Genomic DNA, 17,382 nt, shown 5'->3' with positions numbered 1-17,382 from the left:
ATCCTGGAGTACTGGGCAAGTACCTGAGGATTGGAAAAGGACTGATGTGATTCCCAAAGAAAAAAAAACAGACCCAGGAAACTACAGACCAATCAATCTAACATCAATACCTGGAAGATCCTGGAAAAGTTAATCAAAAAACAGATCTGTGAATAACTAGAAGCAAATAAAGTTATAACTAGTAGCCAGCACAGGTTTGTTAAAAACAGATCATGCCAAACCAATCTTATTTCATTCTTTGATAAAGTCACTGAATTAGTAGACCAGCAAAATGCTGTGGACATAGTATACTTAGATTTCAGTAAGGCATTTGACAAAGTAGACTATGACTTACTTCTTGGTGAGCTAGAAGAATGTGGAATGTTGTAGCAACTTTAAAAGCACAACTACAATGACGTGGGAAAATACCCGAACAAAGCTGAATGCCATACATGTAAGTACCCGCAAAAAACTTAAGAAAATAACAACACACACACACACACACACACACACATATACATATATATGTATATGTATAGGTATAGGTATAGGTATAGGTATAGGTATAGGTATATGTATATATGTATATATGTATATATGTATATATGTATATATGTATATATGTATATATGTATATATGTATATTCGGCTTGGTTCGGGTATTTTCCCATGTCATTGTAGTTGTTCTTTTAAAGTTGTAGCAACGTTTCAGCAGAATCTCATCTGCCATCATCAGGCTTCTGTATTGTGTCCGTCTGTGGGTCAGACTTTTACAGTGGTTTCAGATTTAAATTTGGGGCAGCCTATTGCTGTGCCAGAATGGTTTGGAAGCCTGCACTCACAAACAAAAAAATCTCCACACCACAAGCCAGGCAAACACCTGGGCACAAACAGATCCCCCCTGATACCTCCAGCTCAAACACACCCCAACCAGGCACCCAGATGAAACCCAGCTTCCTAACTAATGATAGCCATCCATTTACCCGAAGCCAAGCTGCACTAAAGGCCTCCAATAAAGTAACACAATGCTGCCAGCCAATCAAGATACAAAAAGAGCCAAAAAACAGACAGAAGATATTAGAGACACCAATCAAGCAGAACACAGCAAACTCCGAGACCAATAAACACAGACCAAGACTCCCAACCAATCAGGATGAAGATAAAACCATTCTGGCACAGCAATAGGCTGCCCCAAATTTAAATCTGAAACCACTGTAAAAGTCTGACCCACAGACGGACACAATACAGAAGCCTGATGATGGCAGATGAGATTCTGCTGAAACGTTGCTACAACTTTAAAAGAACAACTACAATGACGTGGGAAAATACCCGAACCAAGCCGAATACCACATGTAAGTACCAAACTTAAGAAAACATATATGTTTATATGTATATATATGTAAGTACCACGCAAAACTTAAGAAAACATATATGTATATATGTATATATGTATATATATACACACACATACATACACATATATGTGTGTGTGTGTGTGTGTGTGTGTGTGTGTACCACTTTATAAAACCCTAGTAAGACCACATCTGGAATACAACAACCAATTTTGGTCACCATACCACAAAAAAGATGTTGAAACTTTGGAAAAAGTTCAAAGAAGAGCAACTAAGATGATCAAAGACCTGGAGACTAAAATATATGGAGAATGGCTACAGGATTTGGGTTTGGCTAGTCTAAAGAAAAGAAGAATTAGGGTTGACATGATAGAAGTATTCCAGTATTGGAGGGGCTGCCACAAAGAAGAGGGGGTCAAATTATTCTCCAAAGCACCAGAGAAGAATCCATGGTTGGAAACTAACCAAAGAGAGAAGCAATCTGGAATCAAGGAGAAACTTCTTAACAGTGATATCAGTTAACCAGTGAAACAGCTTGCCTGCAGAAATCAAAGGTGCTCCAACACTCTATGTTTTTAAGAAGAGTCTAGACAGTCACTTGTCTAAAATGGTATCTAAAATGGTATAGGTTCTCCTGATCAAGCAGGGGGGCTGACTAGTAGACCGCCAAGGTCCCTTCTACTTCATTCTATTCTATTCTAATATGAGAATGCAGTTGATAATTGGGCATTAGAATTGTCAATCAGAGGATGCAGGGTATTCTTCCTTCTTTATATTCTGACAGTTGGTAGCATGGGTGGGAGGATGAGCCTGAGGAAAGCCCAGAGGCTTAGCTCTCGGAAAATCTCCATCTATTAGAGATATGAGATCTGGCTGCATATTTCATGTTTAAAAGATGGCAAAAAATTATAGCCTGTAGATTCTCTTGTACTAGATGTCTTGTAATATTAAGGAAATATTTAAAAAATCTATTTGTAGCCCATTTTAAATTATTTACTAAAACTTGATTTGATTCCTGCTAACAGAGTGGGAGTGATGTTCCCTATGTTTCCTACTGTTTATTCCATTTAGTCATCCTACCTTATATGTAGAAATGAAGTAGACAGAGTAAAATAAAAACAAATAACAAATAATGACCATACCAGGAAAATATTTGAGGACGGTAGCAAAACCAATAAATATTTTGGAAATATTCTTGGTTTAATGGAATTTTGGTTTTAATTTTGAAAAAAAGAAAGAGAAATAAGTATGGATAAGTTAGTGACCACTAATGCAGTAACTGTTTAAAGTTATGACAATGCAAAATGAGGAGAGTTAGGGATGGTCCTCAAAATTGTAGCCATTGCATCCCCAAGGTGATATAAACATGGTTTGGGCACTTGGTAACCAGCCCAATTTTATGAGTCACAGCATTCTAAGTCACCTGATTGCCATTGGTGACCTTCATTTCCATCTTCTGATAAACAAAGTCAGTGGGGAAGCAGACAGAAAGTTGCAAGCTGCTGTTGCATGGCATCACACTTAACAACTACAACCAGTATTCCCAGAACTGCTGTTGTAAGGCAGCAGAGTCAGGTTATTATTATTATTTTTGTCTTAGTGACGTACTTACTGGTCCCAGTTACACTTGTAATTATTTGTAAAGGAACCTTAGAATAGAATGGATATGACTAAAAAATACCAGGCTATAGTATGGCATTCCTATAAGCTAAATTTCTCAGTCTAATAATAAATGCCTCATACTATTTGAAAACAAGAACTGTTTTAGAATTCTCAGTCTGGAATACTTAAGCAGTTGAGCCTTTGGTAGTATTGACTACAATATTTTCTTTCCTTACTGCATAAAATAAGCCAAGCACAATATTTTGCTTCTGTAGAAACACATCCAGAATGTAAAAAAATAAATAAATTGGGAAGTAACTTTTACCATATGAATACCTGATCCCAAGTTTCTTGTAAAATATATTATATTTAATATTTAAAATGCCAGGGTTCACATCAAAACTAGCAGTAAACCTTGCTCTCTGCACACTTAACCTCTTATGTGGCACTTGACAGATAAGGTACATCTCAGGTACATCTCAGCCATATTAGGCTCTGTTGCACCTAAGAATGAAGCTTGAGATACATACAAATGATTTGCTCAGTGCAGTGCAAGAAATCAATGCATTTATATCTGTGCAACAGAATTTAAATTCTAGGCTTTTTCCTGCCACCATATTTGGCCAATGTCTTGGTGGCAGTGAGAGACAGCTGGTAAATGTTTACAATAACATCTCTCTTTAGCCTGGGAACCTCTGGTTCCTACTTCACCAACATTATACTTTACAGTCAGCAACAATATGAGGATTTGTCATTGTCATGACCTTTATATTGATCTTAGTGTGCTTATTACTTCAGCATGTTTGTGAACAAAATAACTTTTTGATAAAGGCAACATATCTGACTATTAAGAACATCATTTTTTAGAACATGTCTTTCCTCTTCAATTTTTCTTCTTTCAGTATTCTTTCAATTTAGTTTCTCCCTCCTTAATATGTGTCAAGACAAGCTGAGCTCATGTATGGCTGCAGCAAGTTATAAAACTACCTAGGAGACAAGTTAGGGGACGTGGTGGCTCAGTGGCTAAGACGCTGAGCTTGTCGATCAGAAAGGTCAGCAGTTTGGCGGTTCAAATCTCTAGCGTCGCGTAAAGGAGTAAACTCCCATTACTTGTCCCAGCTTCTGCCAACCTAGCAACTCAAAAGCATGTAAAAATGCAAGTAGGAAAATAGGAACCACTTTGGTGGGAAGGTAACAGTGTTCTGTGCGCCATCAGGATTTAATCTTGCCAGCCACATGACCATGGAGACATCTTTGGACAGCACTGGCTCTTTGGCTTTGAAACGGAAATGAGCACCAGTCCCTAGAGTCAGGAACAACTAGCATGTATCAGAGGTGGTATTCAGCAGGTTCTGACCAGTTCTGGAAAACTGGTAGCAGAAATTTTGGGTACTTTGGAAAACTGGCATATACCACCTCTAACTGGAGATTTTACAGTATCCTTCCCCTGTCACATCCACCAAGCCATGCCCACAGAACCGGTGGTAAAAAAAAACTTTGAATCCCACCACTGGCACGTATGTATGAGGGGAACCTTTACCTTTACCTTAGGAGACAAGTACTTTTAATACAATTGTAGTTTCAACATTTTTTTTGAGACAGTATAGCATTAGTCTTTTTGATTTTTTTTTGTTCTATAGTGGCCTTTAATGTAAAAGAGAAACTTTATTCTAATTATTTCTTTGCAATTTCCTTTTAAACCTCAGGCAGTTAAAAATTTAATGTTTGTATTTAAAAAATTGGTTTCTTATCCTGTTGTGGTGATTCTTTTGAAAATATACTGATATTATTTGAATTTTAAATTTTTAATAGCTATTTTGAAGCACTAGTTTATAAAACTAGTGCTTTTTTAAGCGTTAGTTATTAATAATATAACTCAGTGCAATATAATTCTGATAAAAATATTATTATCAATCCTATTAAATAGTATAATGGAAATCTGGGAATGAAATCAATATATGTGCATTGTGTGTGTGTCTGTGTGTCTGAGCCTGTGTGTCTGTGTAGGCATATAAGGTAAATCAGTTAATGGCAGTAGCAAACCTTTGGATCCTTCTAGAATGAAAGATGCTGGCAATTGAGGCACTGCTCATTTGCCACAAATTTTTTTCCCTTTGTCTAAGACCTCTGATTTAATAAAATACCCAAAGTGGTCTTGAATCAGTTTCGTTCACTTTAATTTCTGCTATACATCTGCTTTGCTATTTTGAAAATGTAGATTATTAGACAATTCCTAAAGATATCTACCCATCCTATCATATTAAATTGGGTAGGCATGCTCCTAATCTCTTCTCTTAAACATTGCTATCCTATGGGAGTTAGGAAGCATGCATTTTCCATGACAGCTACTTTGCTGAAATAATATATTGCTGCAGTTGAAAAGGACAAGCAGAAATATACACCTGCACCATTTATTTGCGTTTACTGTAAATGGAGAAAGGATTTCTAAAATAGGAAAAGCTTTACATAAGATATGTTTCATCTTTGTTGAAATGTTTGAAATTTAGCTCAAAATTCTGTGTAGTATAGTATCAGAATGGGATTTATTTAAAAGGATGGATGGATGGATGGATGGATGGATGGATGGATGGATGGATGGATGGATGGGTGGGTGGGTGGATGGAGATAGCAGCTGATGGTGATTTCTCTCTCTCTTTTTTTAGCACGTTTTTAACCAGTAACAAATTATATGTTGATTATTCCACAGAAAACAGATCTTGTTTTAATTGACAAGGCAGTTAGCAAAGGAATATTTTAAAAATCATGCTTAAAGTATAGGAAGTTTATGAGTGGAATATTTATTATTTAAAGGGATGACTTCCCAGTTGTGTAATCAAATATGAGCTTTGGTTATCCTCTAGGTCCAGCTAAATCAGCAAGATCCAGGGCCTTTTCAGGGAGGACAATAAAATTTGTGGAATACTCAAACTTCTCACTCCCCCCACTTTGTCTTTGCTGCTCCTTGTCTTCGCAGGTATTATGAGTTTCTCCAAGTTCACCATTTACTCCCACCTCCCTTAGGCCGCTCAAGTTTGGCACCGGGAGCAGCACGGCCAGCGTTTACGCTAGAGCCGGTGGCTCCGGCTTGAGAATTTCTGTCTCCAGAGTCTCCAGCCTGAGCTCGAGTTACGGAGGGGGCTACGGAGCAAGCTCAAGCTACGGAGGGGGCTACAGAGGGATGAGCAGCAGCCTCCACCTCTCCAGTTCTGGGGTGATCCAGAATGAGAAAGAAACCATGCAAGACCTGAACGACCATCTGGCCAGTTACCTGGACAAGCCTGGAAACCGATAATCGGAAGCTGGAGATCCAGATCAGAGAATACACTGAAAAGAAAGGGCCCAGTACCCAAAACTGGGGGCATTATTTTGATATCATCGACAATTTGAAGAACCATATCTATGATCAGTCTGTGGAAAAATGCTAGCATTGTCCTGCAGATTGATAATGCTCATTTGGCTGCTGATGACTTCTGTGTCAAGTTTGAGGCTGACCTGGCTATTCTCCAATCAGTGAAGAGTGACATCATTGGCCTCCGCAAAGTCATTGATGACACCAACATGAGCCGCCTGCAGTTGGAGGGTGAGATCGAGGCCCTCAAGAAAGAGCTGATCTTCATGAAGAAGAACTATGAAGATGAAGTCACCAGCTTGCAGACCCAGATTGCCAACTCTGGTCGGACTGTGGAGGTTGATGCTCCCAAAACACAGGATCTGGCCAAGATAATGGTTGAGATTTGTGCACAGTATGATACCTTGGCTCAGAAGAATCTTGAGGATTTGGACAAATACTGGAGGGAGCAGATCACAGAGAGTACCATCATCATCAACCAAAATACCCAGAAACTGAAACGGCTCGTACCACCATTATGGATTTGCGACGCACAGTCCAAACATTGGAAGTTGAACTAGAATCTATGTGCAATGTGAGAGCCAGTCTGGAGGCCAACCTGCACGAAGTGGAGTCTCGCTATGCAATGCAAATAGAACATCTGAATGGAATCCTGCTGCGGACAGAAGCTGAACTGGCACAGCTAAGGAATGACGTCCAGCGCCAGGCAGATGACTATCAGGCTCTGTTGAACATCAAAGACAAGCTGGAAGCAGAGATTGCTATCTACAGGCATCTGCTGGAGGGCGCAGAAGAATTGAACCTGAAAGATGCTTTACTGGAAAGCACCATGCAAGCGTCCCAGAAGATTTACTCCACCAAAATTGTGGACGGCAAAGTGGTGTCGTAGACCAGTGAAACTAAAACATTGAAGTGTTGATGATCTCCTGGTGTGGCAGACCTCCTGGTGCAGCTTTAGTGGCATCATTTTATTTTGAAGTGGGAGGTGGGCTGATTCATTGTACAATTCAATAAAGCAGTGTTGCCTGAAAGCAATATATATACATATTTAAAAAAAATAAATTTGTGGAATTTTCTATCCCTGGTGGAGTTGATGTCCTCACTGGATGATTTTAATACAAATGTAAACACTTACCTATCTATATAAGCAAGCATTACCTAATCTTACAGAGTCTTATTTTTATCTATACAGAGTCTTATTTTTATATATTCTCATACTATTTACATATTTTATTGATGCTGTTTCAACTGAAGTGACTTGCTGTTTAATGCTATTTAGTTTTATGCAAACCTTCATGGGCTAGCTTGCCAGGAATGGATAAACACAAATTTGGCTATCTCTCTTTGCAAGATACCACAAACAGAAACAAGAAAGTCAGAGATTATGTCATGCTATATTTGTAATTAGTTTTGGATTGTTAAGCACTGCAACTTAATACATTTTTTTCCGAGTGCATGGATTTCACAAGGCAATTGAGACAGCAAGGAAAGGGGGAGGGGAGAACTGCTTTGTGGGAGAAATGTACAGCTAGAATTGTGCGAGATGGCTTTGGAGATCAAGCAGAGTCTGGATCAAATGCATGGATTGTGCTGAGTAGCTAGACAGAGAGAGTACAGTAGCTAGTGCCAGTCTCAAAGGAAATTGTAGATCTTAAATCATCAAATATAATGACTTTAGAGCTTTTGAAGCTATATTGTGAATGGACCAGGGCAAAGTTCTTGGTATTTCATCTTTAGAAATCAAAAGAAACTTCAAGGTGGTTTTTAGATATTAGATTCATTTAGAGTTTTTACTGTTTCTGGGTAAGCTAATAAGCTAGAGTTCCACATCCACAGCTGGATTGCTGTCAGAACTTCCTTTCAGAGGTAAGATGCTCTTCTGATGGCCTTAGTGCTTGCCACAATGTTTGCTAATACAGCCTGTTCCTCAAGGGTGGGATTCAAAATTTTTAACAACCGGTCGCATGGTCATGGCTTAGGTGGTGGGCGTGACTTGGTGGTCATGTGATTGGGTGGACATGGCTTGGTGGTCATGTTATTGGCTGGGCGTGGCCAACTCAATATCACTCACATCGAGGCATGCATCTCCTCGCCTGGCCTCTCATGACTGTGGGGATGCTGCAACAGTCATAAGTGTGAAAAATGGTCATAAGTCTCTTTTTTCAGTGCCATTGTAACTTTAAATGGTCACTCCGCACAAGCAAAGTACCAGCAAAGGAGGGGGAAAAAACTCCAGAGAAGTTCCTGAGACAGGAAGTCTAGTCCTGCCAAGAATGTAATAAGGGTTAACGGAGAGGCAGTTTCTGTAAGCAACACCAGAATGTTTCCTTCCTGCCTTCCTTACAGGATTAGGCCAGTAATTTCTTCTAACAACCAGTTCTCCGAACTGCTTAGAATGTTAACAACCGTTTCTGTCGAATTGGTGCGAACTGGTAGAATCCCACCCCTGCTGTTCCTGAGTGCTGTCCAAGATAGTCTGACCTGACTTCCCAGTCACAGCTCCCTCTTCCCAAGTTTCTTCTTAAGGGGACCATATTGCTGCTTCAGGCAGCCCAAGTTCTATGCATCTACTATTTCTTGAAGAGGATATTGAAGCTGTCTTATGGGACACATTGATGCAAATAGAAAGGCTCTGTAAGGACATCTCCAGGTCCTAGATTAATGATGGTGAAACTTTTCAGCACTAAGTGCCAAAAAGGTAGTGCAAAAATGTCATACGTGCATGTGCTTGTTGAGGCCACGCTCTGGAAAAGCCAAACTTCTGGGTTCTAGCACGCATGCACATCTTATGATCAGCTGGCTGGTGCGCATGCGCACACTGGTTTTCGGCACTGGCACACACGCGAAGGACAGCTGATCATCGTGTGCACATGTGCGCCAGAGACCTGAAAGACAAACAGGCAAGGCCATGCGTGCCAGGCAACATGGCTTTGCATGCCACTTTGGGCACGCGTGTCATAGGTTCGCCATCACCGGCCTAGATCTTTACATTGGCACTGCAATAAAGGTCAGCTACATCCAAGCAGAATGGAACCTAGTCTGTTTGCCTTCACATTTGTTCATGAACCCCAGGAAATACCGCTTCATAGTGCTTTACAGCCTTCTCTAAGTGAATCTTTAGTTTATATCCTGAAGCTGCTGATACCTCACTGTAGCAAAATCTGGAAAGAAAAGTTGTGCTTATCTAATTTACACGATGAAAGAAAATCTATTGCTGATTCTATGCTCACAAAATAATGAAGCTGAACGACAGTTTCACCGTTTACCCAGTTACATTACAAATGCACCACAATTTCTGTCTGTATCTCACTACAATAGTAAATTTTCAGAGAATCATTGCGTGGGAAAATTTATATAGTATAATACAAGACCAGCAAAATCCTATTGAAAATAGGGGAGATATTTCATAATTGGCCAAAAAAAAAAAAAAAAAATCTGCCAGCTTTGTGCAATTAAAGGTATATGAACATTCTGAGATACTTTCTGGCACTGCTTCTATTTGATCCAGAAGTTCTATTTGAAGTTCTATTTCATCCGTTGAAAGGTTGCTGGGAAATAACAGGATCACCTGTAAGTGCCAAGATTTGACTCTGAAATTGTACTTCTTTGTTGTAGCTCTGCTCTATTTAATTGCATGATTTTCACATTTAGTTGGAAATAAAAAGATGAGAGACAGAAAAAAGAAAATAAGGATATGGGTTTTTCTAACCATCTCATTCAATATTTTCATTTAGAATCATCTGAATGTTTTGAAAGCTGTATTGTGTGACCTTGTTTTGGTTTGGTTTTTTTTTCCCTCAGTGAAACCCTAAGGATTTTGTTATTATTTTTGTTATTTCTGAAATGTGCAAAGGAGCACATTTAAAATGATGAAAGCCGTGGTTGTAATTTACCCGTTCTTTTTCTTTTGGGGAGTGGGATTGCAAAGTTTGTTTATATGGGTTACCCAAAAACATATTTCAGTTTTTGTTCTTATAGAAAATATGATCAAACAATGAAAGACCTTCCAGCAAGCTTCATTTCTGTGTTTCCAGTTTTTCTCCAAGGAATCTCTATAATTAGTTCCTTTTCTATGTACAGAGAAAGTCTTTCCCTGGAGCTTTAAATGTACTGCATGTTACATTATCCTATGCAACAAGATTAGGCTGCATAACACAAATGTAGCAGCTTATTAAAACAGTAAAATATAATTTTATCTCTTAAGAAGCACAAGTTAATTGATGGTTATCTTGATGGTTATCATTGGCCTAATTGCAGACAAGACAGCGTGGAGCTTTTATGGGCTCCACAGGAGAGCTTAAAAAGTAGAAGGAAAATGCAGTCTGCTCTCAGTTTTACATTTAATTGGTTTGCTTACGTGATAAGTCTACACTGGGTTCAGAGCTGAGACAGTATCGAAGGTTATTTGACCACTAATCATACGAAACTTCCCTGGAGTTTTTTTTCTAAGTGCACCTCTTTACCCTTTCTGTTTCTGCTTGCAAATAGACAATTATGCAGTTATGCAAGTTGTGAATTGACTGTTCCCTGTTATTATACAAAGTAATATTCTTAAAGGCATGATAGTTATACCCTGATCTATACTGATCAAGGGCCTTGATGTTATGTCTAGCTAGCAAAGTAGCCATCATCATCTGAATGACTTCTTGAGCCCCAAACTAGCATGAGATTATTCAACTGAAGCAGAAACAATGCTTCCACTTGCAGAAGTGTTTGTTCTGTCATCATACATAAACAGTTGAAGTTGATGTGCCCTGCAATTGAAAAAACAGATCTGATATATAGAAGGCAGATTCTACTGGTCTCGTATTTGTCTGCTCTCAATCTTATCTTTCAATTCTGAAAAAAGAGGAAGAGATTATGATTAGATTATCTTCCTGCATCCCGTCACAAAATGCAAAGGTATCTGTGATTGCAGAAACATGGGAAGAGAATGTACCACCAAGGCACTAGATGAAGCAAAAACAACCAGTTTGCTACTTTGAACACAATTCAACCTGAATATTATGAGTCTGATAAATAACAATCAGAACTAATGACACACTTCAAAGAGCTGATGCCCTGCTGAATGCAGGCTCCAGACTTCAGAGATAAGGAACAGAAGTAAAGAGACTTGCCTCTATGTATTTATGATTGAATTATAGTACAATAATGAAAAATGGGTGCGACTGTTTTGCCAAGTGTTAGCAGCAAGAGTGGCCTTAACTAAGCACAGTTTTTTCAAGATGTACTTCCATTTCTTGTTTCACATAGCAATGCATTTTTTTTTGTTCTTGTTGGTGGCTGATTTGATATACAGCCATCCTTGGTCATTCAAGTGTGTGGTGAGCTTGTTTCTTGGTGTAAACAGATAACAGCGAAAGATGAGGTGACATGAGTGACATTTTCCATTACACAGTTCTGCAGTATCATTTACAAGAGAACATTTGGCTTCATTTGAAGAACTCCTATGGATTTTTCTTTAGATACGAAGGATACTATGTGGCATTTGCTGATGAATTATCCTTCATGACAGTGAAAATAACTTGCTGTCGGGTGTGATTAATAATGTGCTGTTATACCTTGTACAATTATATGGTGCTTTGTAATGAAAGATGGTTAAAAATGTAAAGCAAAACATCCAAAAGCTTTTCTATAATGTTTGGTTAAGTGCTCTTGGTTAAGTGTTACAGAGAACAATGCTTAAGAAAGCGTTTTGTATTTGCTTTGCCATGTATAATTCATATTTTACTTTTTAAGATACTGTGCTGGCTTTATATCAATGTCTAATTAAAAAAAAGGTACAGTGTGCACTGAGGCTGAGACTCATAATAGTTGTGGCAGCTGGGAGTAGTATTAAGTTTTGAAGAGAAACATTTTCCTAGCCAATGAGCAGCAGAGTGAGTTCATCTAATTTGCCCCTGACCTTGCATACAGGGTTAGCTTTTGTTAAAGGTGAATATTATTTTAGTGCCTTGGGAATAGCTGGTTTTCCCAACTGAAGGGAATAATCCTTTCCCTATTTTCAGTGGTCCCATAGGTACATAGCAATTACAGCGGATGGTCACAATTTAAGGTTTAATTTCCAGTTAAATGGAGAGTATATCATTTGGATGGATGGATTGGATAGATCTCTTCACGTGCAAAATTTTCTTCTTTTATGCAATAATTGTATTCTATGTTACAATTATAAAGATAAAAACTAATACAAAGTAAAAAAAAATGGAAGAAAAAAAGAAAAACAGAAAGTGCAAAAAAGAAGAAAAATAGAAAAACAAAAAAGAAATAGAAATATAGTGAAGAAATGAGATTTCTCTCTTCATCACAAGAAGAATAAACAATTGTAGTAACTTATCACATTCCCTTAAAACACAACAAATTATCCCCTTCCCCTATTCCATCTCTTATCTGCAAACAAATCCTTAAAACCTTGTTATTCAATCCTGCTCAGCATAAGTCTGTTAAGAAAAATTGTTTCAGCAAAGGATAAAATACAAAAAGGCAAAACAAGAGGGGTTAGGGGAAAGAGAGGTTTAAGAGAACAAAATCAGGAGTGTAAAAGGAAAGAAAAAGTTGGAAAAAATGGCAAGGGAAACAATAACTTCTAATTTTCCTCAGTACAGATATAAAATACATTAATCTTTTTACTCTAAAATCAACAATAAGACACAGTATTTCTACAGCAGTTCTAATAGCCAATCCCACAATAAAATCTTTATTTCCTTCAGTTTCTTGCAAGAAGTCCACTTCTTGGTTACAAAGTAAAAACAAATTTAGCCAGTCTTGTCTTTAATCAGAGTCAGTGTTGACATCTTAGTCAATTCCACTTGCTTCACTACCCATTCTTTCATTGTAGAAATTTGTACATCATTCCATCTCTGTGCATACAAGAGTCTCACTATGATGTAGATAAACTAAACTTCATATTTCCTTTCAATCTAACTATCCATCAAACCTAGAGGAAAACCTCTGGTTTCAGTTGTATATTTATCTTAAGAATTATCTGGATCAAGATACATATCTGTCTCAATATTTCTTAGCTTAACTACACATCCACCTAAGATGGTAAAAAAAAATACTTCCATGTTGATTGCATTTCCAACATATATTTGACACTCCTTTAGACATCTTTGACAAGTTTTCAGTTCTTATATACCAATGGTCCCTTATCTTATAGAAATTCTCTTTCAAATTATAATTCAATGTAAATTTCAATCCTTTCCATCAGTGGTGGGATTCAATTTTTTTTACTACCGATTCTGTGGGCGTGGCTTGGTGGGCGTGGCTTGGTGGTCATGACAGGGGAAGGTAACTGCAAAATCCCCATTTGCTGCCCATCCCACTAACCTGCATTCCAGCTCCATTTTTCTGTGCAGGGCAACAAAAGAAGACCCAGCCGATTTACATCTTAGCGATAACATATTCATCTTTAGTACACAAATCTAGTTCAAAGTCACTTTTCTAATAATAGATATGCCAAGGTTAATCTTAATCTTAACAATATACTATTTTAACCTTTATCAAAAAAAGCAACTTCACATTCCTTCTTTTTACTTTACATCTTGTTCTTTAACCTCTTAAAATAATGTATTATAATTTGATTCCTTTTCATGTTTTCTTTGTCCCTTCTCAGAAAATCCTTCAAAAGTTTTAAAAGTTTCTTTTGTAAATCCAATATAGCGAAGTTATCCAGACCACATTTTTGGTTGTTGTTTGTGTAACCCTTTTAATTATTAAGACACCAGCCCATTTCATACATATATGATCAGTGTAGCATCTTTTTTCATATCATTATTGTAGCCTGTAATTGTAAACATATTTTCAAATCAATCTTGTTTTGGTCCAGTATGACTTGTTCCCCTTCCATAGCATCTTTTAAAGATGATCTATAATGGCAGACACTCCCAAAGTTAACTTCTGGGTCTATTGTTCACAAATATCCGACTTGCAGTACAAGTGAGTGATCTCTACTTTTTCTGGAGACGCTTTGATGGCTAGAATCTGCTGTCTAGCTACTAAGCTCCACTACAGTGTCATCTCCACTTTAACAGAAATGGCTGGTTTACTATGAACCCTCACCAGAAGTCCAGGAAAATACTTTTTCTAATTAAATTCCCCTCTTGGGGGCAGGGGGAATTCTTAGCTGTTATGATATATTGAGAATCTCTCTTTCCCTCCCTCCCTCCCTCTCTCTCATTTGTCTATATAATGTATAGATCTGTATGTTTATTATTGCTTTATATACACATAGATCAAAGGGAAAAATATTTTAAGACAAAAACTGCCAGTGCCAATTTTACCATTCCTATTTATTTTGCTTGAAGTGCAAAGGTACATATTAGCCCTTCTTTCCACTTGTGTAAGTTAATAGAGAGCCTTGTCTCTTTGCTTGGTAAGATCTTGAAAAGACATGGTTATCATCTTAAAAGACTTAAGGCTTGACCTTAGGTTTTAACAGTTCTATTGAAAACTGAAGGTAGATTGCCTACTGGCCTCCGCCATTTGATACAAAGCCTACAAAATTGATTTCCAATAGTGCCTCCAATGCTTGGAGTTGCACAGATTTTAAAGCTCTAGACCTTAGCGCATGATTGCAATATTAAACATTTCAGAAAAAATACCTTCTGTGTTTTTTTACCAGTCATCATAGGAGAAAATTGACTCTTAAAACCACATAGATTAACAACAATTATGGCCTGTAATTTTTCCCATCAACATGTAATTTAGCATGCAGACATACTGTATGCAGTCTGTATAGGACTGATTTCACATTTTTATTTTGCTGCCATGTAATAAAATTTCATTTCAATAATTTTTGTAGCAATCAAAATAGTTGGCAGAAAACTAAGTTAAAGAAGGCAGTTTATGAGATGAAACACATTATTGATGCAGTATTGTAGTAGTCAGAAGTGAGCAGAATTCTACCATGGTTTGCAATATCCAGCAAAACTACCAAGTCTTACAGTGAGACAGTGTAATGCTTCCACAGTCCTATAAAGAAATCCAAAAGTCTTGATCAGAGCTCTGGATCATTTTTTTACCAGTGAAATCTTATTTTCTCAAATATCTCTGAACTTGAGAGGATCTTGGTTCAGGATTATAAACATATCTAAAAATAGTGCAGTTTGGTAGTAATAATAATTTAGAATTTTTCTATTTTGGAATCTGTAACTGTAATAAATTCATTATGTTCTTTCACAATAAATTCTTGAAAGCATAACTGCCATGCTTCCAAGAAAAACTGAATAGTGAATTACAACCATAAGAAGACAACCTGATGTTTTGTTTATTTATAATTATCTTTAGTAATTTTTAAAAATGTATTGTAACTTTTAAATCAAATGCAGAGAATAGGCATCTGAAAATCTTAGGAACACACTTAAAGTCAGATTCAAACTTTATTAATTTTACAATTAAAAAAAACAAACAACTCATAAACAAATGTAGAAAAGAAGAAAAGAAATAGAGTTGAGAAGTAAAAGAGGAAAGAGAGAAAAAGAAAAGAGAGGTAAGAGTAGAAAAAAAAATCAAAAAGTCAGATTCATTTTTAATGGAGTTTGGTTAACCTATAGCACCTTTTGTGCTATCAGAACAAGTTAGGGAATGAATATTCATTATAACATTTATTTAGTTATAATTGTATTCAAGTGGAATTTGAAATTAGGCAATTGTACTTTTTTTTATCAACTAATGGCTAAAGCTGTCAGCCTCAGGAATATAGAGGTGATGCCTCTATCCCTGATCATGCTGTGACTGAATATCAACATCTGTAGCAGGGTTCCCATTTTAAAAGGTGTTGATGATTCAAAATGTACAAACTTGTATTGAAATCATGTTCTAAATGAGTATATTTTTAACTAGCTTTTAAGCAGTAATGCATAAAATTTAGGCAGTGGTATATAAAAGCAAATCCTGGATCACCTGAACATAAAAACTAGGATTATGCTGATCATTTGATGAGATGTGAGCAAAATGTCCTTTTGGGTCCATGTCAAAAAAAATCTGCAACGGCACCCTTGGGGAAAAGGCAAAGTAATTCAGAACTGTTTACGTTATGTTAGAAACCAAGCCAAAATTCATAAGGAATTCTGTTATCCAGTCCCAATGTTACAATCTGGTTAAGATTTGACTGGTAAAATAAATGTAATTCACTCAGTATTTTTCAGAACAGAAAAAGAAATGGATTGAAAGACGCTGTGATGCTCATTGAACATCGCAGTAAGAATTAAAAAATCAGTTTAAGCTGCTGTTAATATTTAACTAACTAACAATGAAAGTAGAGGGACACTGATAAGTTTATGGAGAGTACAATATCCAAACAAGTAAAAGGATTTTTATGTTGGGCCTCTTAAATTTGAGACTTCACTTTTTCCCCCCATTCAGACTGGTGATTTTGGATAAAGTGGCTTCTTCTTTGTTTCTGATGTCATCAAAAATTGGTATTTAAGCCAACACATGGATCAGCAAATTTCCCATTTAAAGTCTTCTCTCTGGAAGTACTATCAGATCTATTTAATTAGATTTCAGTAAAGCATCTGTAGCACAAGTAAATTCCAATAATTAAGGTTCATGATTTCTCTATATTAAAAATGTCACTAAAATAGCTGTTGCAGAACAGATAATTTCTTTTTATAATTGGAATTTGTCACAAATTGTTTCCTCACTTACAGCTATTAGAAATTACAAACAATTCTATATAATTACATTGGCTTTTATTTTATTTTACTTTATTTTTTTTTCAGTTTCCATTTGTATTATTCTTTGCTATTTTATCCTGTTTTAAAGCAGTTACTGCTGTATTCCTGTTTCAGGTTCTAGTTATATGGTTGCTCTCACTTCGTGGTTATTCCTGTGCTACTTAACAGAAACTTAACCAACTGCCTTAACAGGAATGTAATTAAGATCTTGGCTTTCAAGTAATTTATGTAATTAAAATGGTCCATTTACTGTTGTGGGGAAAAGAGTTCAGTGTTCGTTTTACTTGCATAACTGGAATTAAAGTCCTATGCATAACTGGAGTTAACAATACCATGTGTTAAGAATAGTCCCCTACATTGTTTGATGAGAAAGTGCTTCCGGGTGAGCTTTTCCGTTTGGAAAGCGGCGTTTGGGTCCTGAAGG

General features: G+C 37.0%; 1 protein-coding gene and 1 pseudogene across 2 annotated transcripts in view; both read left to right on the top strand.

Annotated features, from left to right (window-relative positions):
- The window catches only part of SPOCK1 (SPARC (osteonectin), cwcv and kazal like domains proteoglycan 1), a 528,048-nt gene that overhangs the window by 23,549 nt on the left and 487,117 nt on the right, over positions 1 to 17,382 (top strand). The gene's annotated exons all lie outside the window — the stretch shown is intronic.
- Positions 5,890 to 7,263, top strand: LOC113424967 (keratin, type I cytoskeletal 18 pseudogene; annotated as a pseudogene).

This window comes from Notechis scutatus, chromosome 2 (genome assembly GCF_049901735.1).
Source record: "Notechis scutatus isolate UNSWTSFEM ecotype Mainland chromosome 2, rNotScu1.2, whole genome shotgun sequence".
NCBI lineage: Eukaryota > Metazoa > Chordata > Lepidosauria > Squamata > Elapidae > Notechis > Notechis scutatus.
This window is presented reverse-complemented; position numbering and strand designations above follow the sequence as displayed.